The following is a 12,094-nucleotide window of genomic DNA, read 5'->3' on the forward strand; positions in this document are numbered from 1 at the left end:
CGATTTCAAGTAATTTTCAGTGTTGAGTCACAGGTGGCTCATAGGTCAAGCCAGACCAAAGGGAGGGTGGTGGAAAGACCAGAATATTTAGCATAGACAAAGCCAGGTGCTATCTCTACATCTGGACATATTTTTGGCCAGAAGATGTCAATGATGTAATTAAGGATGTTTTTCTTGGAGGGTCAGAAGAAGAAAGAAGAAAAATTCAGATCATGGCATTTGCAGGGAAATGGATGGCATTAGAGAAGATTATGCTAAGTGAAGCTAGTCAATTCCCAAAAAAAAAACAAATGCCGAATGTTTTCTCTGATATAAGGGGGGGTGACTCAAAGTGGGGTAGGGAGGGAGAGCATGGGAGGAAAATTACGTCTAGATAGGGAATAGGGGTGGGAGGGAAAGGGAGGGGGAAGGGGAATAGCAAGGATGGTGGAAGGTGATGGTCATCATTATACAAAATACATGTATGAAGATGTGATTTTGGTGTCAACATACCTTATATACAAATAGAGATATGATAAATGATGGTATAAAGGTATATTAAGAATTGTATGCAAAAAAATAAGAGAGCTCATGTATAATGGCATAATTTGGTGTGAACATACTTTAAATACAGAGTTACAAAAAATCGTGCTGTGAGTGGATAATTATGAATGTAATGCACTCCACTATTGTCATGTATGTAAGAAATAAATAAAAAGAAAGAAAGAAAGAAATTCAGTGCCTGAGTATCTCACATTATCTGGTAATAACCATTTCATTTCTACCGGATGGTCCCAGTCCTGGATTTCTTTCTTTATACTCTGTGTTGTAATTTCTGTTTCTCTATGTTGTCATAGAAAGTAGTCAAGGGAGAAATCCTAAACAAATACAATAAATTGCAACCTAATGCTAGAATTGTTTGGAACTGAAAGGCATCACAACATGACATTACTGAAAGAGTTACCTCATACTACTAATTCCTCAACTGTTTCTCTGGTCTGACCACAGGTCTATAAATACCCAGGGTGTTAATGAAGGTAGTAAGAAGAAGAATCTGGCATTTGTTGCCACCAATAGTGAAACTTCCTAGTCCTTCCTCTCTCCCTACGCTGGACACCCAAAACAGCTCTACATGAAACAGGAAGCTCTGAATCATAATTCTGGTTAAAACATAAGAACCGATAGTTTATTTAAAAAATGCTAATGTAGTAACCAGAAGAAAAAACTATCTCAGGAGCTGCAATGAAAACACAATGTTTTTAGGGGAAAAAAACTAAACTTTTCATAGTACCAATAAAAGATAGTGGGAGCCAGGTGCAGGGGCACAGGCCTATAATCCCAGTGGCTGAGGCAAGAGGATCATGAGTTCAAAGTCAGCCTCAGCAATGATGAGACACTAAGCAACTCAGTGAGACCCTGTCTGTAAATAATACAAAAAAGGACTGAGGATGTGGCTCAGTGGTAAAGGGAACCTGAGTTCAATCCCTAAAAAAAAAAAAAAAAAAAAGAGTGGAGAAAGACAAACATTTAGCTAGAAACTATAAAATTCCCAAGCCAAAGGGAGCCAGCCTGATGCAATGGGGCTAAACAGGTAGACAAAGAGCCAGCTTTGATTAGTGTTAAGTCCCTGGATCTGGTCCTGGTCTAGGTATCTTGTGACAACTGTGTGACCCAGAATGTCTCACTGGGCCTCAATGATTCCATTACAAGATTAGACATTTGAAAGAGATCACCTCCAAAGATCATTTCCAGTTTTAAAACATCCCTTTCATAACATACTTAATTTTATATTTATGCCCCAATTATAGTATAATCAAAGCAACTACAATGAGCCAGCCATTTCCATGACAGCCTCATTCATTCACACCCAGAAGTATGTGAGGTAATATTATCTCTTTTGCATATTCTAATAATAAAGGCCAGCCTTTGCATGCACTCAACAACTGCCAGGTAACTGTCAAATTGCTGTATAAATGTATTAATGCATCACATTGTCCCAATAATTCTATAAGTAGCTCTCATTACTAATCCCATTTTACAGATGAAGATGGCGAGGCACAAAGAGATTAAATAACTTGCCCAAAGTCACAGAACTAGTAGTGACAGAGCCAAAACTCAAACTCAGCTAGTTTGTCTCCAGAGACTGTACTTGACCTCAGATGAAACAATTAAGTCTCTTAGAGTTTAGGTAACTTTGGCTGTCCAATGGCAGAACTGGGTTCAGATCCAGGTGTATCAGATTCCAGGGCCTGCAGCTGTGTGCTTGGGAAAGAATGATTGACTCATAAAGAATAATTTCCTGAAAGGCTGTTTTCATTTACCCCCTACTCAATTCTTTCCACCACAATTCATCCCCCATCTATTTCTCTTGAGTTGTGGAAAGGTAACAGGTAAAGAGAGACAAAGAACTCATTTAAAAAAATTTTTTTAAATTATATGTTTGTTTTTAAATTGACAAAGAACTCATTTCTTGAGTACCTGCTGTAAGGAAGGCACTGTGCCAGATGGAGGGAAAAAAAAGGGAGAGGCACTGCTTCCTTACTACTGCTATAAAAACCTGACTTTCATTCCAGAGTCACAAGGGTACTAACATTTTGGTCAATAGTCAGGACCAGATGGGTTTTTTTTTTTTTTTTTTTTTTTTAGGTAATAGCGGTCCAATTAGCAATCCATGGGGCTACCCAGATTTCACACTGACCCTCTGTCTTCAATTCACTGACTGCTTTGTGACAGTCCCTCCTGGCCCACCAAATGTTAGCTAAATATCCAGAATGTTTACAAATACCCTGTGATGTGCTAAAAAAAAATCTGCAAAGTTGAAACATACACTCCCTTTGGATTTGAAGCCAGCAGGACAGTTTCTCCTTGCAACTATTTATTTTATAACAATTTCCTCTGCCTTATTTTCATGCATACCCTGACATATTATGTCACCTCGTCTTATTACGTAACGTCTTCTTTCCATGCAGTGTATTCCCCTCCATTTTTACACAATCTCCCTGTCCCACACTCTCACTCCCCAAAGGACATTTTGGAATCAATAAGACAGCCAAAAATTACAAGAGTACTTGAGGAAGTATTAATAGCAAAAATCCTGCTTTAACCACACTCTCCAGAGCTTGGTTGCTTTTGTTTGTTTTTGTTTGTTTGTTTGTTTGTTTGTTTTTTTAATTCAAAGGTAGAGGGGGACACAGAGTGGCTGAAACAATTTTTCATAAATCCAAATGCTATGCTCCATGTTGGAGGCACTTTTTGATAGTTGAGTGACTTTTACATCTCATTTTCAAATCATTTGTTCATGTGTTATACAAGTAATACATAGCCAGGCACGGTGGCACATGCCTGTAATCCCAGCAGCTCGGGAGGCTGAGGCAGGAGGATCACAAGTTCTAAGACAGCGTCAGCAACTTATCAAGGCTCTAAGCAACTCAGAGAGACCCTGTCTCTAAATAAAACATAAAAAGGTCTGGGAATGTGGTTCAGTGGCTAAGCACCCCTGTGTTCAATCCCTGGTATAAAAAAAAAGTAATATATATTTGTTGCACAAATTTGGAAAATAAAAGATAAAAATTAAGTGGAGGGGGTAAGTGTATACTATCACCTGAAGCAAGCCACTTTAGCAACTTTGAATCATTTCTTTACATTCTGTATTTATCTCACGAATATTTTGCACAGCATTAGTCCTGATTAATGGCCAGGTTATTATGCTCTATGGATCTGCCATAATTTACTTATATTCTCCTGGTACAGAAACTATGTCTTCAGTTTTGGTTTTTTTTTTTATTAGTTGCTCAAAACATTACAATGATCTTGACATATCATACATTTGATTCAAATGGGGTATTAATTCTTATTTTTCCACTATTTCTTCAGTTTTTAAATGTAAATATATATTTCCTTCAGAATGTATACTTCAACAAGTAATGTGTGTTATTCACAGATTAAAAAATAAGTCAATAACAATTTCTTTTAACAATTTTTGCTGTGCTAGAGATCAAACACAGTGCCTGTGTATGTAAGCACACACATTCTACAACCAAGATACATCTATTTAATACTTTTGCATATACCATCTGAGATATTTCTTAATATTATACATACATGGGTACAAACACATGTTAAAATGTGGTCATACTATTAATATTAAAATAGCAATAATACATATTGAATTCTTGCCATATGCCAGTCATTATGATTTTCCCATTTAATGTCATCAACAACTTCTCAGTGGTTCCCAAATGCACAATAGAACCACCTGAGGAACTTAATAATACTAATTTCTCCGTCTCACCCTCAGGGATTCAGATTCAATTGAGCTGAGTGAGGCCTAGGCTTCAGAAATTGGGATTCCCCAGGTGATCCTAATAGGCCCTGAAGTTGGGGATTATTAGGTTAACTACTATTTCATACCTATTTTACTGATGGAGAAATTAAGGAGCACTACGGCAAGTTAACTACCCGACACCATACAGCTGATAAAGAATGTGTGCGACCAATTTTCCCATTATAGAAAACAGTGCAACTAATATCTTTATGATACATCCTTGGGCACATCCTTAATTATTTAGGATAAATTTTTAAAAAATGAATTGTGTAGTCAAAAGGTAAACATACTTTTTAGTTCTATTAGAATGTCTCTCTTCCACATTTTTATTGGTGCATTATATACATAATGGCAGAATTTGTTGTTACATATTCATACATGCACACAATGTAACAATTTGGTCAATATCCCTCTCCTGCTCCTCCACTCCCTCCCCGACTCCCACCTCCTAGTCCTTTCCTCTATTGATGCCCCTTTATTTTCATGGGATCCCCCACACAATTTTTTTTTCCTTTTTCCTCCCTAGCTTCCACATATGAGAGAAAACACATGAGCCCTTGACACTTCTGAGTTTGGTTTATTTCACTTAACATAATGATCTCAAGTCCCATCCATTATCCTGTGGTAAACCCATTTTTTTAAAGTTTTTGATAAATATTGCCAAATTGACATTTCCACTAGAAGTGTTTTAAAACGGTTGCTCACTCAAGTTCTTGCCAACACTGAGTTCAGTCATTCCATTTTAATCTTTGCAAATTATATCAGAGAAAATTGCCTCCCATTCTAATTTCCCTTTCTTTGACTACACCTGAGATAGTACCTTTTTCATGTTTACTGGTCATTAGGATTTCTCCTTTTATATATATTCCTTTGCACATTTTCCCCATCCATTGTACTTTTTTCTAGTAAAACCCTCCTATTTTTCTTATTGCTAAGTGTTTATGTATTAAGGATAATAAGTCTTGTTGCAATTATTCCTAATTTTCTCATTAACTTTATTTATGGCTTGTGCAGAAGTTTTTAATTTTCATATAATTGATGATATTAATCTTTTTCTTTATTATTCTGCCTTTGATATTATGCACACAAATATCCTCCCTACACCAAGATTATACAGTCTCCTCTAATTTTTTTAGTTCCTTTATCATTACTCTCCTTTTTAAAAACTTTTATTTATTTAATGCAGCAGTTCCAAACAGGTTTACACATCAGGATTGCTCACAGGGCTTCTTTAAATGTTCAGGTCCTAAGACTGAAGCATAATTTGAGGGGCATGAGACCTGAGCAAGAATATTTTTAAAGGACCATAAGAAATTCTGATGCCCTCCTCCTTTATAAAGAAAAACTATTTTAGCTGAGTACAGTGGTGCACACCTATAATACCAGGGACTTGAGAGACTGAGGCAGGAGGACTGAAGTTCAAGGCCAGTCTTGGCAACTTGGCAAGATCCTGTTTCAGAATAAAAAATAAAAAGGACTGGAGATATAGTTGAGTGGTAAAGCACCCCTAGGTTCAATTACCAGTACCCCCCAAAATAATATTAATCCTTCTAAATTTAAGTAGGTGCTATTTTTTCCAAATTATTTCAGCATGTTTGTTAAATAAATAATTTCATTAATTTGAAATGTTACTTTTATCCTAGTAGTCAGTAAGTTCCAGGAGAGCAGAAACCATGCCTGTTTACCTTGACCATTGCATCTCTAGGGCCCAGCACACAACTCAAGTTCAATAAATGTTAACTGAATAAATAAATAACACCTGACAACGTAAGTCTCCAACCTCAAAGTGGGTAGTCTCCTCTTCAATATTTTCTCTTTTAAAAAATATTTTTTAGTTGTAGTTGGACACAATACCTTTTATTTTATTTATTTATTTTTATGTGGTGCTGAGGATCGAACCCAGCACCTCACACGACATGCTAGGTGAGCACTCTACCACCGAGCCACAACCCTAGCCCTTCAATATTTTTTTGACCATTAGACCAATAAAACTGATATTATGCTGGGCACAGTGGCACACACCTATAATCCCAGCTACTCAGGAGGCTGTGGCAGGAGGATCCCAAGTTTGAGGCCAGCCTCAACAACTTAGCAAGACCCTTATCTCAAAAGAAAACATTTTTAAAAGGGACTGGGGAATGTATCTCAATGATAAAGCATTTGCCTACCATATACAAGGCCCAGGATTCAATAAAAAATGACAAAGCACAACTGATGTTATTAAGGCTCACCATAAGTTGTCAAAAACCTTCTGTTTAATGTGGACAGAACATGTATTAGAGTTCAAGGCCAGTCTTGGCAACTTGGAAAGATCAAAGTGAAATCAAAATAATACTATTGACAGTGTTTAAGGGGTACAGGGTTTCTGATTAAATTCTCCATGGAGGAATTAGACAGCAATGATCCAAGAAACCAAGGAGATTTGGGTTTCTCTACCTCTTACATTTTCTCAAATAGCTCCTCCGAGACTGACTCAGAAGCTTTGTTGAGTTTGACACATTTCCATAGAAAGAATACTGGGATAGGGAAACAGGAAATCTGGGTTTTAGTGTTGTCACTAAGAAGAACTAGTATCTATCTAACCTTAGGCATGTTGCTTAATCTCTAAGTTAAGCTAGATATTCTCTGAGACTCTCAGGGATTCCAAGGACAAACTGAAATTATCTCCATAGAACAGAATCCCAAACCCAATCAGGGTAAAGGAAAATAATAGTGATAGCAGTATTTGTAGTAGTAATAGCTATCACTACATTGTACTGAGCACTATTATACACTAAACAATATTCTGAACATCATTATACACCAAACAAGCATTTTATGGTTATAATAAACGCACACATTTATATGGCACTTACCATGTTCCAAGTGTTTTGCATGTATTAGCTTAATTCATCTTTACAACACTATAAGGTGAGTTCTATTTTTACCCAATTTTCATAAAAGGGGAAACTTAAACACAGAGGGGTTAAGTGACTTGCCCATAGCCTCACAACTACCAAGTGATAGAAACTAAAGAGTTGACTCCAGACCCACACAGGTAACTATTAGACCATATTGCCTTCCAAAATATCATGTCACTATACTTCTCAATTCAGAAGTTGTACAAAAGAAGGGATTGGCTGTAGTGATCAAAAGAATTTACTTATGTGTACTGCTCCTCTCTTCACTAATACTTGAAAAATGAGGTTTCACTTCAATGTAATTTTAAGAAGAGAAGATTTCAGGGCCTTGCAAGATGTATTATTTATTAAGAAAATATGATCTTTTTTAAGGTTTGTCAAACATTAAAATGTTTTATTGTAAAATAAATAAATCATTAACAACTAAAGACATGTCATTAGCCATAGGGAAAAACAACACAAGCTCTTCATGCATCATTAGGAACAAAATTTTATAGCCCTACCTGCACAATCTCCAGTTCTATAATTTAAAAACTATCTATGAAACAGTGACCTGACAGCCCAAACGTACCTCAACCCAGATAGGTCAAACCTAAGCTCAGTACTCTAGCTTCTACCATAACTGGGTCCTTCTGCCACTTCTCCTGTTCTCAATGGCACCACTAGCCTCCAGCCCCCAAACTGGCTGGCAATCTTGTCACATCCAGTCACAGTACATTCTAGAAATTATCCTCTTCTCTCTAATCTCACTGCCCCTGATTCTTCTGCTCAGACTCTCACCATCTTTCTCCTAAATCACTATTCCAGAAACCTCCTGAATGAATCCAGACTTTCATTATCTCCAGCTCCCACCCCACCTCAGCACCAATGCCAAAGTAATCTTTCTAAAACAAAATCTGCTTATGTTACTTCCCTGTTTGGAATCTTTGTCTCCAGGATAAAGTGTAAAATCCTTCTAGAACATACAAGGTTCTTTATTTTCTGGCCTCTTCCAACTACCTTCCCTGCTTTGTCTGAGGTCATGCCCCTATACATCTCATACTAGGCAAACAAAGCAACTTAAAGTTCCTAACAGTGCTGCTCTGTCTGCCAGAATGCAGTTCTCTCATTTGCCCATCTGGCCAACACCTACTCATTTTTAGAGTAGTTCAAGATTCAAAATTCATCATGCTTTTCTCTGGGCTTCCATCACATTTTGCTCCTCTCCCTATTGTAACACTGGTTCAACATTACACAATTATTTGTTCATGTCTGCCTTTCCTAAACCACAAGGAACACTCTAAGGTTCTGCATCTTATCCATCTCTTGTATTCTGTTTGTTGAATGAAGGAATGTCTCGGGATTTAAGTGAGTTTATCCAAACTGCTCTTTTTAAAAAAATATTTAAGTTTTAGGTGGACACAATATCTTTATTTTACATTTATGTGGTGCTAAGAATCAAACCCAGTGCCTCGTGCATGCTAGGCGAGCACTTTACCACTGAGCCACAACCCCAGCCCCCCAAACTGCTCCTGAATGCCCATTATGTGAGTCAATGCCAGCATTCAGGCCAAATCCCATTTCAACAATATCTTTGACAATCCATATAAATCAAAACTGTGACATTTGTATGCCTACGAATTTTAAACCATAACCAGCACAATGAAATATCTTTAAAAGATATGTTAATCCACTTAGAAACCTATCTGTTGAATATTTATAGATATTCAAGCTACTTCACTCTACTCCATCTAAGTGGTCCTTAACCTTTTGTGGATCACAACCAATTTTGGTGTTATTTATCTATTGTTTCTTAAACACAAAATCCCTTGTGATAAACATAAGAATGCCATGTACCTCTGAAGATTCCAATACAATCCCCAAGGACACAATCCTCAACCCCATCAAAAATAAGATAACTTCGCATGTGAGACAAATTCACAAGTTCACAAGAGATGTGATCTATCAGCTAAGACACTGTTGAACTTGGTTCTTGGTAGCTTACATTGTTAAAATAGGCATTTTTCTTCTATCAGCAAGTACAAACATTACAACATTAAACATGCTTTTTCAAACTGCCTAAATCCCAAGAAGGTCTTTATTGCAAAGGGGAAGCCAGAGAGGTACCAATATCTGTGTCCCCCATCTTTCAGAATCTTGTGATACAAATCTGCTGGTAACAAATGAGACATGCAAATAAGAAAACATCTTTCTCATTTCCTCACATATAACCCCCATGAGCACATGTTTAAATGAAGAGAATTATTTCAAATGCTTCTGGCATGACATTTTTCTAATTTCCCCCAACTACCACTTGAAAATAATTTGAACTTCGAGCTAGCAGCAGCTTCTTTTAAATTAATGTGCTTTGTCCTTGTAAAGACAAAGGGTTAAATTAAAGAAATAGCTGGCTGCCTGCCACTGACTTGGAGAGTTGAGTGGGGGTGGAAGATAGAGGAGAAAGAACAACCAGTTAGAGGAATAAGTGCTAATTTCTTACCCTGCCACATGGCCATCTTCACAGGCTCAGTTTCCCTGAGCCCCCCAGTTTCGTAGGGAAACTTGAATGGCACTGAGATAGATAAACAGCTATGTGGTCCTCGTTTCTGCAATATGCTAAAGCCCCAAATCTGAAAATGCAAACAGAAAAAATAAACACTTAAAAAGAAAAAAAATTCAAATGATTGAAAATTATCTCCTGCCCCTCTCTGAATCTCTCTTTTAAAGACAGGCAGACCAGACACAGTAGTGTCACATATTCCTTGGGCATCAGGGTATTGCTGAAGAAAATCAGAGATCTAGAGTAAGTTCATATTGTCATTCAGTTTTGAATTCTACATGAATCACTGGAGCTTTAGTACTCGGGGTTCAGAATCTCAAAGGATGAGTGGTTGGATGAGATAACTGTTGTATCTTTCCTATTGCAAAGTCTTGCATGTAGAATGAAAGGCAGCATTACTACCCAACCCCCTCCTCAACTCCCCAAATACCCAACTTTACAGTAAGTGATCAGTAGAAAGAAGAGCAAATTTTGTATATGCTAAAGTTTTAAAATAGGTCTTACATAGGAAGAAAAAGAAGAAGAAAGGAAGTATAATAAAAGTAAAGAATGATGATACCCTTTGGGTGGTGGTTCTTCCTCTCCATTTTATTTTCCCCACTCTGCAAATTTCCTATAGTGAATGCATATTGCTCATATCAGGGTGAAATTAATCAAAGAAAAAGGAAAATGCAAAAATAGAATGCTAGTTTAATTACAATCTAATTAATTTAGCTAATTCCTACTATTACAACTTCAAATCTAGTCTTAGGTAATACTGTTTGCAAGAATATGAAAAGAAATAGGAATGTGACAAAAAAATGAGAGGTCTGACTACTGTACATAATTTGATTTGGTGGTTTAATATATTAAACACTCTACTTGTCCATTTAAGTTCTTACTTAATAATTGGGTCTTCCTTACTTAGCACACAAGCCAATCTGCTTTTTCTCAAAAAAAAAAAAAAAAAAGCCCTCTCCTTTTTGACCTACTGAACATCAAAATAGATTGCTATTTCTATACAACCAAAACGTCCACTTCTGAATTGAAAAAGCTAAAGTACAAACACTGAAGGCTACTACTAAAAGAATCATGTTAGCTGTCTTTAATGACCTTTTTTCTTTAAAGGACAAAAAGGTTAATGTGTACACCCATCCCCAAAACACCAAGAGAGAAAAGACAGTGCCTTGGATAAGGAAAGTTTCGCCACGTCCTAGGAAACGAGGAACTTTAGAAAGTCCCAGGATGAATTCATCAGGAAAAGGAGCTCCAAAGACTTATGTGGAACATGGAACAGTTTGTTTTGGTTTACCTTTTCTTTTCATTTTTTCATTTTTTCCTTCTCTTATTTCATTGTTAAGAAGTATTGTGCGCGTCTTGGGACAAGGAGAAATTTAGCATTTGTAGTTAAATCCAGAAAGCTGCTAATAAATGTCTGAAGTGTATGTAAAGCGGATTCTTACTGGCTTTTAGTGCTCCAACTTCTGTATTTCCCTCATTTATGGGGGGGGGGCAGTTTCCACTGACGTTATCGCACGGGCACACGTACAACTTCACTCGGAACTCCGGGCAACTGATTTGCTCTGAAATGGTCATAAAGGTAAACGCGCATCAGTGTAAAGGTAAAAGCTTTCTCTTACCCCTTACTGGCAAAGGCGCTCAAGCGCCAGGCTCAAAAAGTCAAGCGAGAACCAGCCACACGCGTTCAAGTGGCAAAAGGAAAACGCGCAGCGACTACTTTTCGGAGAGTATGAACTCGACTTCGCAAAGACCCACACAAACCTGAAGCAAGTCCAGAGCCGGAGGGAGAACAGGGGCCTCGACTGAGCTTTCCCAGAAAACGCCACCCTATCCCAGTCCTAGAAAGGGGACCATAGGCGAAAGCAGGGCACTCTTGGCGCCGTTCCGTAAGGAAACTTCGCTTGGGCAGCCCAGGGACCCTTCTCGGAGAACTGGGTTGGGCTCCCGGGAAGATGCCGCCCCGCACTAGCTAGAACTAGCCTGTCTACCTCCTCGGAGTGCCAGGGGGCGGCGTCTGGACAAGGGGAACCCCGTCTCCGGGGGACTGAGCCAGCAGGGGAGCGCTTCCCCTGTGTCGCTATGATCAGAGGGTGCTCCGAGGGTGGGCCGGGGACGAGGGGCCCACTAAAGACCTGTTGGGGAAGGGACAGCCCATTTGCCTTTACCTGTCGCCGAGGTTAGGAGCTGCGGAGTCTGTGTCCGCTGCCGGTGGGCAGCGCGCTCAGGCGGCTCTGGCGTCCAGTACACTAAGTTGAGCTAGCGCCCCACGTAGCCGGCAGAGCTTCATTCACACAGCCCAGTCAGGGAGGAGGGGGAGCAGAGCGGGCGCGCGGCTCATGTGACAGGCGCCTC

At 38.5% G+C, this 12,094-nt stretch overlaps 1 long non-coding RNA gene across 1 annotated transcript; it reads right to left on the reverse strand.

The window, feature by feature from the left end:
• Positions 1 to 9,699: 9,699 nt before the first annotated feature.
• On the reverse strand, positions 9,700 to 12,088 carry LOC125614240. Its single transcript, XR_007344844.1, has 3 exons — positions 11,908 to 12,088; positions 11,185 to 11,304; positions 9,700 to 9,812 (listed from the first exon to the last, which is right to left on the reverse strand). It is a non-coding gene; the product is annotated as an uncharacterized LOC125614240 (long non-coding RNA).
• Positions 12,089 to 12,094: the final 6 nt, after the last annotated feature.

This window comes from Marmota marmota, unplaced genomic scaffold, assembly GCF_001458135.2.
Source record: "Marmota marmota marmota unplaced genomic scaffold, marMar, whole genome shotgun sequence".
In the NCBI taxonomy this organism is placed as follows: domain Eukaryota; kingdom Metazoa; phylum Chordata; class Mammalia; order Rodentia; family Sciuridae; genus Marmota; species Marmota marmota.